Source organism: Ranitomeya imitator, chromosome 2, assembly GCF_032444005.1.
Source record: "Ranitomeya imitator isolate aRanImi1 chromosome 2, aRanImi1.pri, whole genome shotgun sequence".
In the NCBI taxonomy this organism is placed as follows: Eukaryota; Metazoa; Chordata; class Amphibia; order Anura; family Dendrobatidae; genus Ranitomeya; species Ranitomeya imitator.
In genome coordinates, this window is record NC_091283.1 from 71,691,247 (window position 1) to 71,711,847 (window position 20,601).

The window sequence follows — 20,601 nt, forward strand, 5'->3', positions numbered from 1 at the left end:
TTGGCTGCCTGTCTTTCTGCTGTGTATGCAATTGACATGGATCTCTTCACATCCATACAATGCACATGGCGATGGTCGCGTGATACTTTGTGACTCTCATCCCATTTCTGTGCATGCTCTAAGCATGTCATTTCTACTGTCTAAATCTGTGCAAACAAGTGCCTGTGCATGGGGGATGTATTGGCAAGTGGTGGTGCAATATGCCGATCTTTGTGCTTTCCCCCCCCCCCCCCCCCCCCCCCCCATACAAGATCCTAGTTTAAAGCATTTGCCAGATTTTTGTCTTGGGTAGACAATCCCTTTAAGTCTCATATTGTAAATGATTGCTGACTTCATAAAAATCTGTTAAGGAGTAAATTTAAGTGTTTAGTCGCATTATGAAGCAGTCAGTCTTGCCAAGCCATATTGCATGTATGTATTATGATTATTGCTGTTGCTCCATTACACGTCTGTCAAGTAGCACTAATAAGTTTAGAACCACAAAAATAAAATTACATGAAAACTAAGGAATTTTTTTCTAACGGTTTGAGAACTTTTCTGCTTTTCCTGACAGCCTTTCAAAAGGCGGACTGACATCCAGCTTTCCTGAATGGCCTGTATTAACTAGTCACATTTTCTTACTGCTGCGCTTGTGGTTTATGCACATACTAAGTGTTTGCAGACATTTCTGCACCAAAAATGTTGGCAGGCAAAACGCAGCATAAAATATACATGTTTTTGTTGCTTTTGTACTTTTTTTTAAATTTTTTTTTTTCTTCCATGCTTTGGAATGGTTGAAGAATGCTGCAAAAATACAGAACAAATTGACACGCTGCAGACTTGAAACTGCGTTAAAAATAAGCTACGTGTGCATGAGACTTCTGGAAACTTTCACTTTGCTGGCAGTAGGAAATGCTTCATGAAAAATGCAAAGAATATATAATGTGTGCACACATTGCGGCTATGTGCACACGTTGCGGATTTTTCTGCGGATCCGCCGCAGCTTTCCATGCGTTTACAGTAATAATAATAATAATAATAATTTTTATTTATATAGCGCCAACATATTCCGCAGCGCTTTACAAATTATAGAGGGGACTTGTACAGACAATAGACATTACAGCATAACAGAAATACAGTTCAAAACAGATACCAGGAGGAATGAGGGCCCTGCTCGCAAGCTTACAAACTATGAGGAAAAGGGGAGACACGAGAGGTGGATGGTAACAATTGCTTTAATTATTCGGACTAGCCATAGTGTAAGGCTCGGGTGTTCATGTAAAGCTGCATGAACCAGTTAACCCTTATCCGGCTGAATAGGTACAATTGTAACTATTCCGTTTTAAAATTGCAATAACTTTTTTTTGAAAAGACGTAGAGGGCTGAAATTTCGTGACATCTCTACATTTTTGGTCCAGAATATATTGGCCAAATTTCAATAAAATATCTCCACCCGCTTCCGAGATAAGGGGTCGAGATCTTTTTGCATCCATAACAAGCTGCATAGGTACAAATGTACCTCATATATTTTGAATGAAGATAATGCAAGGGAAAAAGCATAAATTTTTTTTTAATGATAATGCTATTTAACTATTATAAACAAGTAAAAAACTGTTCATTTACATTATAAAAGAAAATGTTTCTCATTATCATTTTGTTTGTACTACGATCTTCAATTGCAATCATACACAGCTGATTTGCGAGATCTTTCAGGAACTTTCTTCGTTGATCCTTTGCCCTGAAGCTTGGATTGTGTTCTCTGTAGATGATGTAGGATGCTAACCCACTGACATCAATCATATTGTAGAAAAATGCCAAAGTCCAACGTGATGTTCGTCGTTTCACAGTGTACTCTCCCAACATTTTATCCATAACATCAACGCCACCTTTTGTTATGTTGTAGTATTTTATTATCTCTGGCTTGGCTGCTAGTGTCTCTTCAACTTCTCCCGTCATGTGCATAGATGATAGAAGCACGACTGATTTGTTCTTCTTTGGTACATATGAACAGACTGCATCATGATTGTAGGCAAAATTTGTCGAGTATACAGGCCTTTCTTTGGCAGGCTGCATGTTGTTAGGTAGGAACCTTTTGTTTTTTCTCACTGTACCAACTAGTGTCATGTTCCAGGAGTTCAATACCTTAGCTAGTTCCATGGTTGTAAAGAAGTTATCGGTGGTGACATTTCTTCCAGAGCCTTTATACGAGCTCACTAGGTCCAATACTGTTCGTTCTCCAATGTTTACTTGTCGAGGACCATCAGTTGGTTTCCCAGTGTAGAGCTGACCTTGTAAAGGGTAGGCATTTGATGAGTCACAAGCCCAGAAAATCTTTATGCCATATTTAGCTGGTTTTGAAGGTATATACTGGGTAAATTTAGTATGACCTCTAAATGGAAATAATTGCTCGTCGACGGTGATACAATGATATGGCTTGTAGGCTCTCTCCAGATTACTGTTCAGCATTGTCCAGATGTCCCGTATTGGTGCAGCTTTATCTGTTTGCACACGTTCTGCACGTGTATTTTCGTTGTCAAACCTGATAAATCTGAGTATCATCTTGAAGCGGTCACGAGACATGGCTGCACGTATAAGAGGCAGAGCAGCAACATTCCACATTTCCTCCAGATTCTCTTTGTTGGCTCTGTGCACACCAGCAGCAATCAGTATGCCCAAAAATGCATGAAGTTCAGTTTCAGTAAATTGCTTGAATGTTTTTTGTGGTGGCCATTTGGAAGAATCAGGAAAACGTTGTACCAGTTCGTTGTTGTAAGCATCACAAACTCTCTTGGCCTTTCGATTCGTTTCCCGTAATATGATGTCACACATCTCGGGAGTCATGATGGACTTGAATAGCTCTTTTGCTGTATATAGGTTGCTGATTGCTGCAGGGCCACCTCTTTGTCGTAGGACATTACGAGATTTTGTTTGTGCATTTGGCAGTGGATTACTGCACCATTGAGTTTCATCCTTAGCAGTCCAAATGTCGCCTGCACTTTGAGGCACAGAATCATCCTCAACACTTTCGTCTGATTCGTATTCATTTTCATGCTCTATGACCATTTCTTGTTCAATGTCTGAATCTTCTTCAGTAACATCCACTTGTGGTACATAGTTTTCATCATCAGATGGAACATATGGTTCATCCTCATGCTCAGAATCAGATTCTTCTAGCATTCGCATTATTTCGTCAGACGTAAATCTGTAAATATGAAAAAATGTAAAATAAATAATTTTCCGAAATACTACATTATTGGCTTTTCACAAAATTATACTAACCTGCAAACACGTTTTCTTGGATTATGGCGGAAACTAGATCCAGCATTACTATCACTCATGATGACTTGCTAGATGAATTTTGGCTTCGTATTTTGTGCTGAATATAAATAAAACATCGTAAAACAATATGTAGATACTAATTATTATCCATTTTTCGTATAAAAATTATACCTATAGTGATAAGTTTCATACAAAATATATGTAAGCCAAGTCCAGGCTGAAAGACAATTTGACTGTTCTGTCCCCACATAATGAGAATAAAGGTATAACTGGCTGTTAGATGCTGTGAGACTTTCCTACCTTCGTTTCCAAGAAATTGAAGACTTCACAAGCCTAGAAATGTGTGCTCACAGCAATGAGATGAACAGCAAAATGGCTAATGAGAGGAGGGAGGCAGGAAGACAAGTAGAAGCCACTCCCAGTTTGAATTAACTTAATTGACAGCAACATAAGTGACCAGTAACAACACTGAACAATAGATATCAGCATAACATTTGTAGCTGAATGAACTTTAGTTTCTGAAACCAAGTAAAGTCTTCCCACAGTGGAGGTATATGTGAAGGTACAATTGTACCTATGCAGCCTGTTAAGGTTGTAAAATTATGCAGCCTGACAAGGGTTAACTGCCTAAGTATGTAGCAGTACAGACACAGTGGGCTATTAACTGCATAAAGTGAATGAGAACATGATGCGAAGAACCTGATAGTTTTTTAGTTTTTTTTTTTTTTAAATAGGCCACACAGGGATAGTTAGGTTAATGCATTGAGGCGGTAGGCCAGTCTGAACAAATGAGTTTTTAGGGTACGCTTAAAACTGTGGGGATTAATCGTATTAACCTAGGTAGTGCATTCCAAAGAATCGGCGCAGCACGTGTAAAGTCTTGGAGACGGGAGTGGGAGGTTCTGATTATTGAGGATGCTAACCTGAGGTCATTAGCGGAGCGGAGGGCACGGGTAGGGTGGTAGACTGATACCAGGGAGGAGATGTAGGGTGGTGCTGAGCCATGGAGTGCTTTGTGGATGAGGGTAGTAGTTTTGTACTGGATTCTGGAGTGGATGGGTAGCCAGTGTAATGACTGGCACAAGGTAGAGGCATCGGTGTAACGGTTGGTGAGGAATATGATCCTGGCAGCAGCATTCAGGACAGATTGGAGCGGGGAAAGTTTGGTAAGAGGGAGGCCGATTAGTAGAGAGTTACAATAGTCCAGACGAGAATGAATAAGTGAAACAGTAAGAGTTTTTGCAGAGTCGAAAGTAAGAAAAGGGCGAATTCTAGAAATGTTTTTGAGATGCAGGTAAGAAGAGCGAGCCAGTGATCGGATGTAGGGGGTGAATGAAAGGTCAGAATCAAGGATGACCCCAAGGCAGCGGGGATGTTGCTTTGGAGTAATGGTGGAACCGCACACGGAGTACAATGTAAACCTATGGAAAACGCAATCCGCAGTGCCCATGCTGCAGAAAAAAAAAAGTGCGGAAACACTGAGGTTTACACTCCGCAGCATGTCAATTCTTTGTGCGGATTTCGCAGCGGTTTACACCTGCTCCATAATAGGAATCTGCGGTAAATCCGCAGGTAAAACGCAGTGCCTTTTACCTGCGGATTTATGAAATCCGCCGCGGAAAAATGCGCAGAGCTCAAAAATACGTGTGCACATACCCTTACAAGAGTCACAGCAGTTCTTGGAACTCTTTAGATCTTGCATTCTACTTGTGAACCAGGAAGCCCAGGATGAGCTTTGCGTAATTCACCTGTAAGTGACGATTATTGGTCAGCAGTGCAGTGTCTTTTCCTGCAGGTTCAGCTTGCAATTAGAGGTGATGGCAAAGACTATGGCATATTAGTGAAACTGCTTAGGCATAGGAAAATGTTGAGCCGAGCCGTATTGGATTACCTGATATTTCCTCAATTCTTTGTTGTTCTGTCAAGGTCACGATTCTGAAATGACATATACAGTAATATCCGCTAGTTGGCTTGGTCATCTTCCAACTCAGATAAACTCGAATTCATCAGTTCTGTGGGTTTTTTTTTTTTTTTTTGCATTTTAGTCAGTTGTGGGTTTGTTGGTTTTTTATGGGGGATTTTTTTTGTCACCTGGAGCACTAAGCAAGTGACTGAAGTTGCACTTATTGATTGTTTTTTTTTTTGTACAAGTTCAGAATTCATGAGCTGTCAAAAGTCTAATGAAGTCAGCAAAATGTGCCGTTCCCTCTGCTGCTGTGGGGAGATGCATAAGTGCCTACTGTACATGTTATTTCTTAGTAATTAAACATTATTATTTTCCTTATGAGGACGCTATCATGACTGTGCGAGCATTGTACAATTCCCCAAAGCTTGCTTCGTGTCCTCATAACTTGGCAAATTCCTAGCACTGCAGCATTACAGTTCTGCATAACAGCGGTTTATCCTCACAATGGTTCAGCTAGCCCTGGTAAATCTGTGTCCGCAACTGTCTTACTGCTTCATACATTGTCGTCTTGTATATTGCAATCAGACATCAGAATGAAGATTCTAGGAGAATAACAAGAGCTGCATTAAAGTGGTATTCTTTAGGCTATGTGCACACGTTCAGGAATTCATGCAGAAAATTCCTGTGGAAATCCGGACATTTCTGCCAGATTTCCGCATGAAATCCGCATGCACGTTTTTTTGCGCGGTTTTGACACGTTTTTTTGCGCGGTTTTTCCCAGACATTTCCCAATGCATTAGACAATGGGAAAACCGCAAAAAAAACCCGCAAAATTAATGAGCAGGTTCATTATTTTTCCACAATGCGTTTTTCATGCGGAAAAACGCACATCATGTGCACAGAAATTGCGGATTTCATTAAAAATGATAGGATGCTTAATGTATGCAGATTATTTGCGGTTTTATAGCGCAAAAACGCTAAAAAACCGCAAATAATCTGCAACGTGTGCACATAGCCTTAAACTGGTGGTGTTTACCTTCTGATCGGGCCAGTGGGGGTCTTTCCCCTGGGATACCTATTGACCTGAGAATTGAAGAGGTTGCAGTGCTGATTCAGACCACTTCAGTGTTTTCCTACATAAGGGGGGCCCAAACTTCAAGTTGTTGCAGCCCTTTCATTGTTTTTGTCCCTTTTCCCTCAGAATCGATGGATCGGGTGCTAATGGTTGGAAGACGGCTGATCATAAAATTGACATGTCCTAGTTAGATGCCATCACTTCTAGAGTTGAGCATAAAGACATATGAACTGATATAATTCGTGGCCACTCGACAAACGCCATGAGAACTGTCCCACCTGCCGCAATCCCCTGGGACTCTTCTGATTAGGAGGGGAGGAGGTGTACTCTTGTGACGATACGCTGTCATGGCTGCTGAACCAGGGTCTTACAAATCTTTTTACTCAACTCCAGTCACTTCATATGGTGGAAAACGACTTTAATGGAGCTATCCTTACAACCCGGCCATTGGTTGACTACAGCGATTCCTGTTTCATTAGCACGGTGTGAATTCGGTAACTGTGGCTGCCTACATTTTGCCACAGGAAAAATGAAATATCCTGGTGGTATAAATGGTTGAAAATATAGCACTTTGATATGCCGGATCCTCATGAGCAAGAACTGCTACTCAATAGGAGCTATCTACTATGGCTAAGATTCCCTCACCCACCGATGCCCTTTAATGTATCGACGTCTGACTTGTAATACTTGGTATTTATTTTAAAAGGCTTTTGATTGTTTTGCACTTTCGTAAAGTGATTTTTTTTTTTTTGTCTGATCTGTTCTACTGTCATTATACAGTCTTGTATATTGTTCTTGTGATAAAATGGTCAGGTGAAAAAAATGCGATTATCTGCTGGATGTTCTGCCTTCAGGCGAGGCTATCGTGAGAAGATGCTTTGGGCCTCCATTGCCACATCTGTTAATTTCTGTTCCTTGTGAAAAGTATGGACCCTTCATGGGACCCTGACATTCCCGTATAAGTCGGCAGGGTCCTTGGCGTGCTGTCTGGATCTTCTCTACTCTGAGTTCAGCACAGCTTCATGTCCTCCATTGTAAACCTAAGGATGGGATCGGCCTGCAACAGGGCACATGGCTTCTTTTGGGAGTTTGCTTCACTTTGTCCCATATCCTGTGTTGGCATTAACACATTGTGAAATATTCCCGTTAAATTGTATGCACGCAGAAAACTGCCTCCTTCTCCATAGACAAGTCCTCTCCTTCCACTTAGGGCCATAGACTTTAATGGTGCCGGGAGAGCGAATGTGCGCTCTGCCGTGCCTCCTGGATCCGGACACAGACGTAGTGGGCTGCATCTGAGTGTCCGCCAGTACTAGGCATATATGCCCCGAAATAATGCACAGCTGCATAGAAATACATGACGAATAAAAGCGAGAAAATGGCATATGGACAGCACTGCCCCAACTAAATCCATAATCTTCAGGAAAGCCGGTACTAAAAAGCTATATCATGTCAGCAACAGCCATGGCAAAAAAGATATCGGGTGCAAAACCATGAAATAACATATGTGTCCCAGGTAGCAAAAGAAAAAAGCAGGATGCACTCACCAATCTTCAAAGTAGCAAATTTTATTGGGTCTTCACAATTAAAACTTCATGGCCGGGGGAGAAGAAAAGGAGCTCGTGCGAGTAGGGGAGACTCCCCTGCTCGCACAAGCTCCTTTTCTTCTCCCCCGGCCATGAATTTTTAATTGTGAAGACTCAATAAAATTTGCTACTTTGAAGATTGGTGAGTGCATCCTGCTTTTTTCTTTTGCTACCATAGAAATACATGAAGCTGTCATGTTGGGTCTGGCGAGCCGCCGACCAGTCCGTACACTGTGGTCCCATCTCGCAACGATTTATACAGCTGTTCGATTCTGCCCTAATGCTATGGTATTCCAGTATGTGTGATCGGAAAATCGCAGGTTCCATTTCCCTAAGGCTATGTTCACACTTTGCGGATTCCACTGCGGATTTTTCCGCAGCAGAATTCCAAAATCCGCAGTGAAAACCCGTCGCGGTTTTTACTGCGGATTTATCGCGGTTTTTCCTGCGGTTTCTTCTGCGGATTTTCATCTGCAGTTTCCTATTTGAGCAGGTGAAAATCCGCAGAAAAGAAGTGACATGCTGCGGAATGTAATCCGTAGCGTTTCCGCGTGGATTTTTCTGCAGCATGTGCACAGCGTTTTTTGTTTCCCATAGGTTTACATTGTACTGTAAACTCATGGGAAACTGCTGCGGATCCGCAGCGGTCAAATCCGCTGCGGATCCGCAGCAAAATCCGCAAAGTGTGAACATAGCCTAAAAGTACAAAACTTGTTTATAGAAAGAAAAAATGAAAATGTAACCTCTCTACTTTTTCACTACTAAAAAATAAAGTAACAAAAATTGAAAAAATTGCAAATGTTTGGAATCTGCATCTGTAAAAGTCTGATATCTAAAATTAGCCTAAGGCTAGGTTCACATTGCGTTAGTGAAATCCGTTTAGCGCATACGTTAACGGAATGCGCTAACGCAATGTCCAAAAAGGATTGCGTTTAGCGATCCCGCTAGCGCAGATGCCCGGTAGGCGCTAGCGAAGAACGGACCCTGAACGCTGCAACAAGCGTTCGAGGTCCGTCAGAAAATAACGGGACATTGCTGACGCATGCCAAAAATGGCATACGTTAGCGATCCGTTAGCACATTGCGGTCAATGGGTGCGCTAACGGATCCGTTACATAGCGTTAATTGCGCCATGTAACTGATTCCGTTAGCGGACACCCACTAACGCAATGTGAACCCAGCCTAATTGGTAAAGGAGGAAAAAGCAACTAGAATTGTATTCAGTTACTCTGTAATGGTTTCTTGCCCTATAGGTTATGAAAACACGTATGTTATTCACCGGTGTCTGAATGTGCCCTAATTGTCATTGTCTCTACATGTAAATCTTCTCACGTGGCCACAGCGGATCTTAATTGGAAATCTTGGCTATCGAAGCTGTAGGATTTTTTTTTTTCTACATAGTTTTAAGTAACTTTTTTTTTCTGTTTTCTGTCCCTTAGTAACTTTTCTGCATGCTCATAGGTGACTTTAGTTTATGGTAAATAGGAGCCCGTTCCTTGGTGTCGCTGCTCATAATTCCCTTATCTCCAGCATTCCTGACGGCCTAGGATGTGTCTTGCCATGACGACACGGAGGACATAGCCAAAGTTCACAGAGCCACACATGTAACTGGAAGCAAACACGAAGGTCACCGCCTGCTGCTGCACGGCATCTAACAATATGGAGAACTTCAGGACCCTCTGGCAGTCTCCTGTGGCCACTGGACCCTCTCCTGGCCATTTATAAGAGCACTAGATGGTGGCCCGATTCTAACGCATCGGGTATTCTAGAATATGTATGTATGTATATAGCAGCCACATTGTATATAGCACAGCCCATGTAGTATATAGCAGACACGCAGTATATAACACATGCCACATAGTATATAGCAGTATGGGCACCATATCACTGTTAAAAAAAAAATAAAAAAATAAATACAATTAAAAAGTTATACACTCACCCACCGGCGTCCAGCGAAGCTGTCACGATGCGCGTGCTGCTGCCGCCAGCTTCCGTTCCCAGAGATGCATTGTGAAATTACCCAGATGACTTGGCTGTCTCGCGAGACCGCTAAGTCTTCTGGGTAATTTCGCAATGCATCTCTGGGAACGGAAGCTGGCGGCAGCCTCGCTCGCGTCGGCGGACGACGGATGGTGAGAATAGCAGGTTTTTTTTGTTTTTTTTAATTATTTTTAACATTAGATCTTTTTACTATTTATGCTGCATAGACAGCATCAATAGTAAAAAGTTGGTCACACAGGGTTAATAGCAGTGTTATCGGAGTGCGTTACCCGCGGCATAACGCTGTCCGTTAACGCTGCCATTAAGGGTATGTGCACACGTTCAGGTTTTTTCGCATCTTTTTCACGATAAAAATGCATTAGAAAACGCCTACATATGCATCCTATCATTTAGAATGCATCCTGCAATTTTTGCGCACATGATGTATTTTTTTCCGCAAAAAAACACATTGCGTTAAAAAAAGCAGCATGTTCATTAATTTTACGGATTTTCTGCGCATCAAAGCCGCAAAAAAAACGCATGCGGATTTCTGGCAGAAATGTCAGGTTTTTGTCAGGAAAATTTCTGCCAGAAATCCTGACATGTGCACATACCCTAACCATGTGTGAGCGCTGACTGGAGGGGGGAGTATGGAGCCGGCGCCGGGCACTGACTGGACGGAAGTAGGGAGGGACTAATTCTCAGCCGGACTGTGCCCGTCGCTGATTGGTCGCGCAGACTGGGCCTCTTGTTACACTGGCATTAAGTTGTTTTTACCTGTCCTTGCTCATGTGCCAGTTTATCTGCATCATATAACAGTGCCCTTTAAACTGCTAAGGGGAATCTGTCACCAGCTGTTTGCTAACACCAGAGACCCCGCTTCCAGCGATATGTCACTTTCTGTGCTATTTCTTGCTGTGGTTTTGATAAAATCACTGTTCTTTCAGCTGTGGATCAACCAGTACTATGTGGACCTTTATATAAACCCTCCTGCCTCTTGCACCACTCATTTTCAGCTTTCTGTGTACTCTGTGCATAGGTAGAAAATGGACAATTGTTGCTGGAGTTATTAATGCATAGGGCTACCTGGCAGCAGAATTGCTAGTCCTCTAGTAGTAATCTGATGATTTTATCAAAATGTCAAGCAGCTTAGTAAGTGACATAACGCTGGAATCAGAGTCTCTGTCTTTACATTATGCTGCGCTGAGATAAGGTGGCTAAAACCTGATGACAGATTCTCTTTAAAGCCACCGGTCATAAAAACTATGCTGCCCTCTGTACAGTAACATATGGGCACTGCCCCGATGCTTTTAGTTTAACGGTAGAAATAATATTGTGCCTTTTGGCTAATGGGAGCGATCCAAGATTAGAGTGGATGAATGGAGTGTATACATTAGAGCGCTTCCACGACCGCCCTCATCGGGAATTGATGGCCGCTGTGTATGCAGGTCCACTGAAGCCGGCAGTCGCTTATCTCTACAAGGGGCAGGTGGAACATTGGGGCAGATGAGTGTGTTCTCTCATCCGAGATAAATGGGCAAATTATGCAAATAACACTGATCAGAGTGATCAGTGAGTTTCAAGATGGAGAAAAAAAGTCATCATTCTGTGATGCTGCGGAAATCGGACAGCAGTCGGATGACATCACTCATGAACTCGCATGGCGTGGTGCGATCTGAATATTGGATCAAACTCTGGTATCCAGTGATTTCCCCGATTTCTCCTTCTAGAGACTATTGTTCTGGGGGGAAAACATCAGTCGTGTGCATGGCCCCTTAGGCTACTTTCACACTGGCGTTTTTTGCCAGACGTCGCAATGCGTCGTTTATGGCAAAAAACGCATCCTGCAAAGTTGTTTGCAGGATGCATTTTTGCCCCATAGATTAACATTTGCGACGCTTTGCCACACGTCGCAACCGTCGTGCGACGGTTGCGCCATGTTGAGGCGGACCGCCGGGAGCAAAAAAACGTTAAATGTAACGTTTTTTGCTCCTGACGGACCGCTTATTCTGACCGCGCATGTGCGGCCGGAACTCTGCCCCCACCTCCCCGCACCTCACAATGGGGCAGCGGATGCGCCGGAGAATGCATCCGCTGCACCCGTTGTGCGGCGCTAACAACGCTAGCGTCGGAATCTCGGCCCGACGCAATGCGACGGGCCGAATTCCGACGCTAGTGTGAAAGTAGCCTTAGGCTAACACTGGTCCGAGTGCGATTTGATGTCTTGTCAGAACTTTCGGAGCAATAATAGGGTCATCTGCACCTGCCCATAGTCTCATAAATGTACCAGATGTGCGTTCAGGTTTGCCTGTTTAGCTTCTGAGTTTGAGGAAATATAAAAAAATAGTGAGGAAAGAATGGTTGTAGATGACGAGGAAAAAGCTAACATATTAAACACCTTCTCTTCCACGGTATTCACGGTGGAAAATGAAATGCTAGGTGAAATCCCAAGAAACAATGAAAACCCTATATTAAGGGTCACCAATCTAACCCAAGAAGAGGTGCGAAACCGGCTAAATAAGATTAAAATAGATAAATCTCCGGGTCCGGATGGCATACACCCACGAGTACTAAGAGAACTAAGTAATGTAATAGATAAACCATTATTTCTTATTTTTAGTGACTCTATAGCGACAGGGTCTGTTCCCCAGGATTGGCGCATAGCAAATGTGGTGTCAATATTCAAAAAGGGCTCTAAAAGTGAACCTGGAAATTATAGGCCAGTAAGTCTAACCTCTATTGTTGGTAAAATATTTGAAGGGTTTCTGAGGGATGTTATTCTGGATTATCTCAATGAGAATAACTGTTTAACTCCATATCAGCATGGGTTTATGAGAAATCGCTCCTGTCAAACCAATCTAATCAGTTTTTATGAAGAGGTAAGCTATAGGCTGGACCACGGTGAGTCATTGGACGTGGTATATCTCGATTTTTCCAAAGCGTTTGATACCGTGCCGCACAAGAGGTTGGTACACAAAATGAGAATGCTTGGTCTGGGGGAAAATGTGTGTAAATGGGTTAGTAACTGGCTTAGTGATAGAAAGCAGAGGGTGGTTATAAATGGTATAGTCTCTAACTGGGTCGCTGTGACCAGTGGGGTACCGCAGGGGTCAGTATTGGGACCTGTTCTCTTCAACATATTCATTAATGATCTGGTAGAAGGTTTACACAGTAAAATATCGATATTTGCAGATGATACAAAACTATGTAAAGCAGTTAATACAAGAGAAGATAGTATTCTGCTACAGATGGATCTGGATAAGTTGGAAACTTGGGCTGAAAGGTGGCAGATGAGGTTTAACAATGATAAATGTAAGGTTATACACATGGGAAGAAGGAATCAATGTCACCATTACACACTGAATGGGAAACCACTGGGTAAATCTGACAGGGAGAAGGACTTGGGGATCCTAGTTAATGATAAACTTACCTGGAGCAGCCAGTGCCAGGCAGCAGCTGCCAAGGCAAACAGGATCATGGGGTGCATTAAAAGAGGTCTGGATACACATGATGAGAGCATTATACTGCCTCTGTACAAATCCCTAGTTAGACCGCACATGGAGTACTGTGTCCAGTTTTGGGCACCGGTGCTCAGGAAGGATATAATGGAACTAGAGAGAGTACAAAGGAGGGCAACAAAATTAATAAAGGGGATGGGAGAACTACAATACCCAGATAGATTAGCGAAATTAGGATTATTTAGTCTAGAAAAAAGACGACTGAGGGGCGATCTAATAACCATGTATAAGTATATAAGGGGACAATACAAATATCTCGCTGAGGATCTGTTTATACCAAGGAAGGTGACGGGCACAAGGGGGCATTCTTTGCGTCTGGAGGAGAGAAGGTTTTTCCACCAACATAGAAGAGGATTCTTTACTGTTAGGGCAGTGAGAATCTGGAATTGCTTGCCTGAGGAGGTGGTGATGGCGAACTCAGTCGAGGGGTTCAAGAGAGGCCTGGATGTCTTCCTGGAGCAGAACAATATTGTATCATGCAATTATTAGGTTCTGTAGAAGGACGTAGATCTGGGGATTTATTATGATGGAATATAGGCTGAACTGGATGGACAAATGTCTTTTTTCGGCCTTACTAACTATGTTACTATGTTACTATGTTACTATGAGTCGAGAGACTTGCAATTGTTTGGGTTGTTGCAGTTTATTCTCGAACCGTGACTGTCTGATACGTGATATTTACCACATTTCATTCACATGCTGTTTAAAACAAATAAAGGCATAAATTGGCCTGCTGTGCAGTTCATAAATCTGCATCATGGCACTTTATGCTGTGAATTTTCCTTCACTAAATTCTCAATATTCAGTGCACATGGCAATATATGTGACAATCATCAATTTATGCAGATTTTTTTTTTTTGCAATATGTATTCCCTAAGTGGATGTACATTCATCTGGTTAAAGGGGTCCATCAATCTGGGAGTAGATCTCTGGGTCCACTGGCAATCAGACCCCAAAATACAAGTAGCAGACATGAGGGCAGTATGTTCTTCCATAAAACTTAGAAAAATGTTTATTCCATGACCAACATTTCGGCTCTTCTCACAATGAGAGACTCCGTGTTAGTCAAAATGTCGCGTACCTTGGTCATGGAATAAATATTGTAGTTTTTATTAAAGGTCTCCTTTTTTGAGAGCAGATATATTGTAAGGCACAAGTGACAGTAACGTAACAGGCCCATGCTGTTGCGCTTTTTTTTTTTTTTTTTTTTTTTTTTCTCTTTAAATGTTGGGCAAGGTATTTTTTTTTTTTTTTTTTTTTTTGCTCTTCCTGAGTGGATATAAATTACACATTTCCAGTTACTTTTTGTTCTATTTACTTTTCTATTCCAGATTTATAAATATAAAGTTCTTCAGAGCGGATTTTGTTCTGCACCTCAGTGTGAATATTACATTATGAAGCTGCATAGAAGGCTTGTGTCTGTTTCTGCGGCTTTGACATAACCCATGACGCGCGTCCCAGCGAGACCGCCTGCTTGGCCTGCCGTGTAGTACAACTCAATGGTTTTCTTTGACTTTTCATGATGGCAGGAACATCAGTGCACTTTAGTGAATGAGGAAGTGCTATTAGGGTAAGGTGGATCTATTCATAGCACAGGCGCGGGGCTGTTATACAAATCTAGTCCAAGCTTTTTCCATTTCTGTAATTACCATAGGCCTCTTCTTGCCTGATGGCTGGGCTGATGCTGTAGCTGGAAACTAAACTCGCTTTTTTTTTTCTTTAAATGTGACTTATTTTTAGTAGCCATAAAATAACTGGCAACAGACGCATTGTATCTAAAAAGTCACCATCATGAGTAAGGAAGAAGATGCAGAAAATCCCATTTATTTCAATAAGCACTGATCCTCCGTCCCCCTCCTCCCTTTAACCTCCGTTATGACAGGTTTGGGAGAGCATCAACCTTTTCAGAGCAATCACGTCTGCAGCTGCGTGCACTCTCCCAACATCACAACATTGCTGGAGCTACTTGCTATAAAACGGGCACTGCCTCATTTGTAGTACAGCGATTATTTTTATTTATTTATTTTTTTTTAAAGTTTGGGAAAACAGCTTTTTTGCATTAGCTAGTTTAGTAACATTGGTCAGTGTTTGAACTGTCTGTAACCCTGTATGTAACCCCTTTCTCATGTACAGCACCATGGAATTAATGGTGCTATATAAATTAATAATAACAACTATTGCTCACATAGTACAGTGACTGAAAACATGGTTGTCTGAACACGGGTTTACACTTCAGTCTAACTTGTTACATCAGTTTCAGGATAACCCCCTTTGACTTCCGGTTGTCTATCCTCGCAAATTATTTGTCTGGTAAAGGCGAGAGATCCACAGTGACATTTCATAATCCCAAAAGGGTAATGTTTCTCCTAGTTGGAGAGTGATAAGCCAAGCCTGGCATGTCAGAGTGAGGAGACTTATAGGCCACGCATGCTTCTCTGGGAAATTAAATATGCAAATTCCCTCTTCAGAGAGGAAGAGGTCTAGAACTATAGCGCCATCTATTGGAAGCAGAAATTCTAAAAGTCAATATTAATCCCTTAACGAGCCGTGTCACAAGACTTAAGATAAAAGCCAAACCAGAATCTCAATTTGCAGATGCTGTGTTTCAGGGTATTGCCCCTCGTCAGTGCAAAGTATGAGATCTCATTAGGCTCTGTGAGAGGCTTAAGACTGGGATTTAAGAGGGTAACGTTTCTCCTTGTGGATAGTGACAAGCCAGGTCTGGCATGTCACAGTAAGGCTACCTTCACATCTGCGTTGTGCGGGGCTGCGTCGGCGACGCAACGCACAACGCAAACAAGAACGCATGCAAGACGCATAGTTTTGCGACGCATGCGTCCTTTTTTTGCCGGATTTTGGACGCAAAAAAAATGCATCTTGCTGCGTCCTCTGCGCCCTAATGCTTGCGGCAAAAACGACGCATGCATCGCAAAACGCATGCAAACGCATGTCCATGCGCCCCCATGTTAAATATAGGGGCGCATGGCGCATGCGTAGCCGCGGCTGCGCCCGGCAGAGCGCAAATGTGAACGTAGCCTAAGGAGACTTGTGTGCCATGCATTCTCCTCTGGCTTGGCTTTTATTCTAAATCGTGTCAAGGATCCATGGTTGACTTAAGATTGCCACTTCCAATAGGTGGCGCTAGAATTAGTAGTCTTCCTCTCTGAAGAGGCAGTTGGCATATGTATTCCCAAAAGTGTTAGTAAAATCCTATAACTGCGACTTGTGCTCCCTGCAGCCTGTGCCCAGTACTCTGACCTGACCTGAGTTCTTACAGTAGTGTTAGAGGGTTCTTCCGACCTACTATTTTGAAGATAATTCTTTAGAATAGATCCCATTGTCAGATCGGTGACAAATTGTGCCTCTAATAGGAGCAAATAATGGACATGGTGGATTCTGCCGTCATAGGATGCTGGGAGTTACAGATTCACAACAGCTGGTGAGCTAAAGGGATCCCAGCCCGCTGCCTTTGTGTGTGTGAATAGTATTTTCCCACCTCCAGAAGCGTTCCCCCACTGTTAGCTGTTCTGTGCTGTTCGCAGATTGTTTGCCTGTGAAGTGGTTTATTCTATTCTCTTTTAGTCATAATTCCTAACCAAAACAATATGTGGCTTCTGGAGCTGTCTTTTGTGAGAGCTATTGGCTTGTCTCTGCATTAGCGTGAGAAGCTGTTGTTCCTCGGGGATATACCACGCTGACAAATTGTCTTGGTTTCTGCAGAATTGGTTTTTGTTCTGGATTTATCATTTCAGCCAGGTGTGTTTTTACTCTCCATCAAACCGTGAGAAAGATGAACGTTAAAGACTGGACATTATCAAGAGAGAAATTGGACTGGATCTGGGGTCTTCAGCTCAGACGAGTACACAGTTTTTCTCGGGAAACAAGTAGAACCTGAGTTATGATCCCATGGTGCGTACAGAGCCCCCCAGTAGATCAATGACTGGGGCACCAGAAGGAAACCTCTGAATCATCCAAGTCTGTGCATCGCCCTAACGCAGAGGAAGCGGTCTGTCTACACCTGGACTTACGCAAATGGACTGCCAATAGGACTACATCCTCTGCCAAACATCAAAGCGCCTGACATTGATGGTTTCCCTGTAGAGCTGCTCAAGCCAGTCCCAAGAGCCGGACTGACAGCTGGAGAAGACTTCTGCGTATCCCCTGGACAGTTTGCATCACCAACAAAGATGGTGATCGTATAAACCCATAGTTGTTCCTTGAACGCAAGGTCACCAGACAGAACCTGACCTATTTTGGACATGTGGTGAGGGCAAATTTACTAGAAAAAAAATGCTACTCAGACGAAAGGCCCAGTGGCTGGATGCCATAAAGAATACGTGACATGGGAATGAACCAACATCAAGCAATTCAAAAAAGCCAAGGAGAACCCTGAAGCATGGTGAGAAACGGCCTATCTGGTAACGGGAACGAGTGAATCTCTAGAATCAGAAAAACTGCATTATTTCTCAGAAGCACTTAAATTTACCGGCCCGACAGAGGCCATGCCACACTGACTAGTCCAAATGGCTGGTCCTCAGTGGCTTTTCCTCACTTCGCTCCCATTGAGTGACAGGTCTCTTGTGTCTGTGTATGGGGAATGATAGGTCACTTAAAAGGAGAAGCCACCAGAGGCTGGCTTTTTGGGCTAGCAGTTTGTGCAGGCTGGTCCCTAGCCAGCTTTTAAATGTATGTATTTCTCAGAAATGTGCAAAGATGCCAGACAAATGTGACAATCTGCATCTGTTACATGCAGCCGAACCATATACAGCATGTATCAGGTGTATGTTCGTGTAGATTGTTGGTGTGTATGGTCATCAGACGGGACCTATTCACGGCCTCCTACTGGGCCATTTCAACTGCTTTTCAAGTGCTTGCATTTCTGAAAACCACTTGCAGTAGGTTCATTAAATAAATAAATATATATATATATATATATATATATATATATATATATATATATATATATATATATATATATATATATATATATATATATATATATATATACTAGACTGTGGCCCGATTCTAACGCATCGGGAATTCTAGAATATGCATGTCCCTGTAATATATGGACAATGATATATATGGACAATGATGATTGGTCGAGGCAACCTTTATGACATCATCGTCGCCATGGCAACCATTATGACATCATCGTCGCTGTGCCCGTTGCTGATTGGTCGAGGCCTGGCGGCCTCGACCAATCAGAGACGCGGGATTTCTTCGTCGATGCTGTGCCGGTCTCTGATTGGTCGAGGCCTGGCGGCCTCGACCAATCAGAGAGCCGGGATTTCCAAGACAGACAGACAGACGGAAAAACCCTTAGGCAATTATATATATATATATATATATATATATATATATATATATATATATATATATATATATATATATATATATATATATATATATATATATATATATATAATTTTATTTATTTATATTTTTTTTTCCTCTTATTACTGATACCCCTGTTCCCATTCTGTTTTCTTGCTTTTGCTTTCTAAATACTTTGGTTGCAGCAATCTGAATGTTAAATGCAAAGGTCCCTGGCAGGGGGAGAAGTGGAGCAGCTGGGTCAGTTCAAAAGGGGGAATGATAAATGCAGGGACAAGAGACTTCCTGTTTCTCCATAGGGCAGAGAAAAAAAAAGAATTGGCTGGGTAGAAAGGTAAATGAGCAATTGTAAATACACCGTGCATTATATTTAACATATATGTACGGTAATTTTTTTTTTTGTGTGAGTACAGAGTTGTCCACAGGGCTGTGGAGTCTGTAAGACAAACCTCTGACTCTGACTCTACAATTTCCCTGACTCCGACTCCACAGCACTGGTCACTACTGAGCCTGTACATAAAGTACAGCACAGATTCATCTCAACTAAAAGCCAAGATCCTTAGATCAGGAACAGAACAGACATTTGTAGGACATTTCATAACTTTCCAAAATTCCTATGAAAAACAACTTCCAGCACTTTCTGCATTGTACTACTTTACCCAATTTATTATATATTTTAGGAGTTGTTCCATTTTAGACACTCTACAGCCCTGGTTGCCCAGAATTTTATGCTTTTCCTTAGTATGTCTTAGTGAAATTTCTGCTGCTGCCATTGGTCTCTTTGACCGTCAAATACAATAGTTGCAGGTGCTTCTCACAAAATTAGAATATCAAATTTAATTTATTTCAGTTCTTCAATGCAAAAAGTGAAATTCATACATTATATAGTCATTACAAACAGAGTGATCTATTTCAAGTGTTTATTTCCGTTAATGTTGATGATTATGGCTTACAGCCAATGAAAACCCAAGTCATTATCTCAGTAAATTAGAATAATTAACAAAAAACACCTACAAAGGCTTCCTAAGTGTTTATAAAGGTCCCTTAGTTTGTTTCAGTAGGCTCCACAATCATGGGGAAGACTGCTGAGTTGACAGATGTCCAGAAGGCAGTCATTGACACACTCCACAAGGAGGGTAAGCCACAAAAGGTCATTGCTAAAGAAGCTGGCTGTTCAGAGTGCTGTATCCAAGCATATTAATGGAAAGGTGAGTGGAAGGAAAAAGTGTGGTAGAAAAAGGTGCAAAAGCAACCGGGATAACCGCAGCCTTGAAAGGATTAAGAAAAGGCCATTCAAAAATTTGGGGGAGATTCACAAGGAGTGGACTGCTGATGGAGTAATTGCAAGGGCCACCACACACAGACGTATCCAGGACATGGGCTACAAGTGTCACATGCCTTGTGCCTCTCATGACCAATAGACAACGCCAGAAGCGTCTTACCTGGGCCAAGGAGATAAAGAACTGGACTGTTGCTCAGTGGTCCATGGTGTTGTTTTCAGATGAAAGTAAATTTTGCATGTCATTTGGAAATCAAGGTCCCAGAGTCTGGAGGAAGAGTGGAGAGGCCACAATGCAAACTGCTTAATTTTTCAAGCTGGTGTTATAAAGTATTTTAATTTACTGAGATAATGACTTTTGGGTTTTCATTGGCTGTAAGCCATAATCCTCAACATTAACAGAAATAAACACTTGAAATAGATCACTCTATAATGACTCTATGTAATGAGTTTCACTTTTTGAAGAGTTGAAATAAATTAACTTTTTTATATTGTAATTTTGTGAGGCACCTGTAAATAATTCCACATAGTGTATGGAGAGACAGATGTGTCTTCCTGTTTACAGTGAGTTTGTGATGCAAGAATTGACCTTTTCTGAATTCTCAGTCTTGTGTTTTCTTAAAGGTATGTGCACACTTCAAGTATTTGCAGTAGAAATTTGTT

The 20,601-nt window shown here is 42.1% G+C and overlaps 1 protein-coding gene across 1 annotated transcript in view; it reads left to right on the top strand.

Moving 5' to 3' along the window:
- STK26 (serine/threonine kinase 26) overlaps positions 1–20,601 on the top strand; it is a 77,696-nt gene that overhangs the window by 4,159 nt on the left and 52,936 nt on the right. The window lies entirely within an intron of this gene.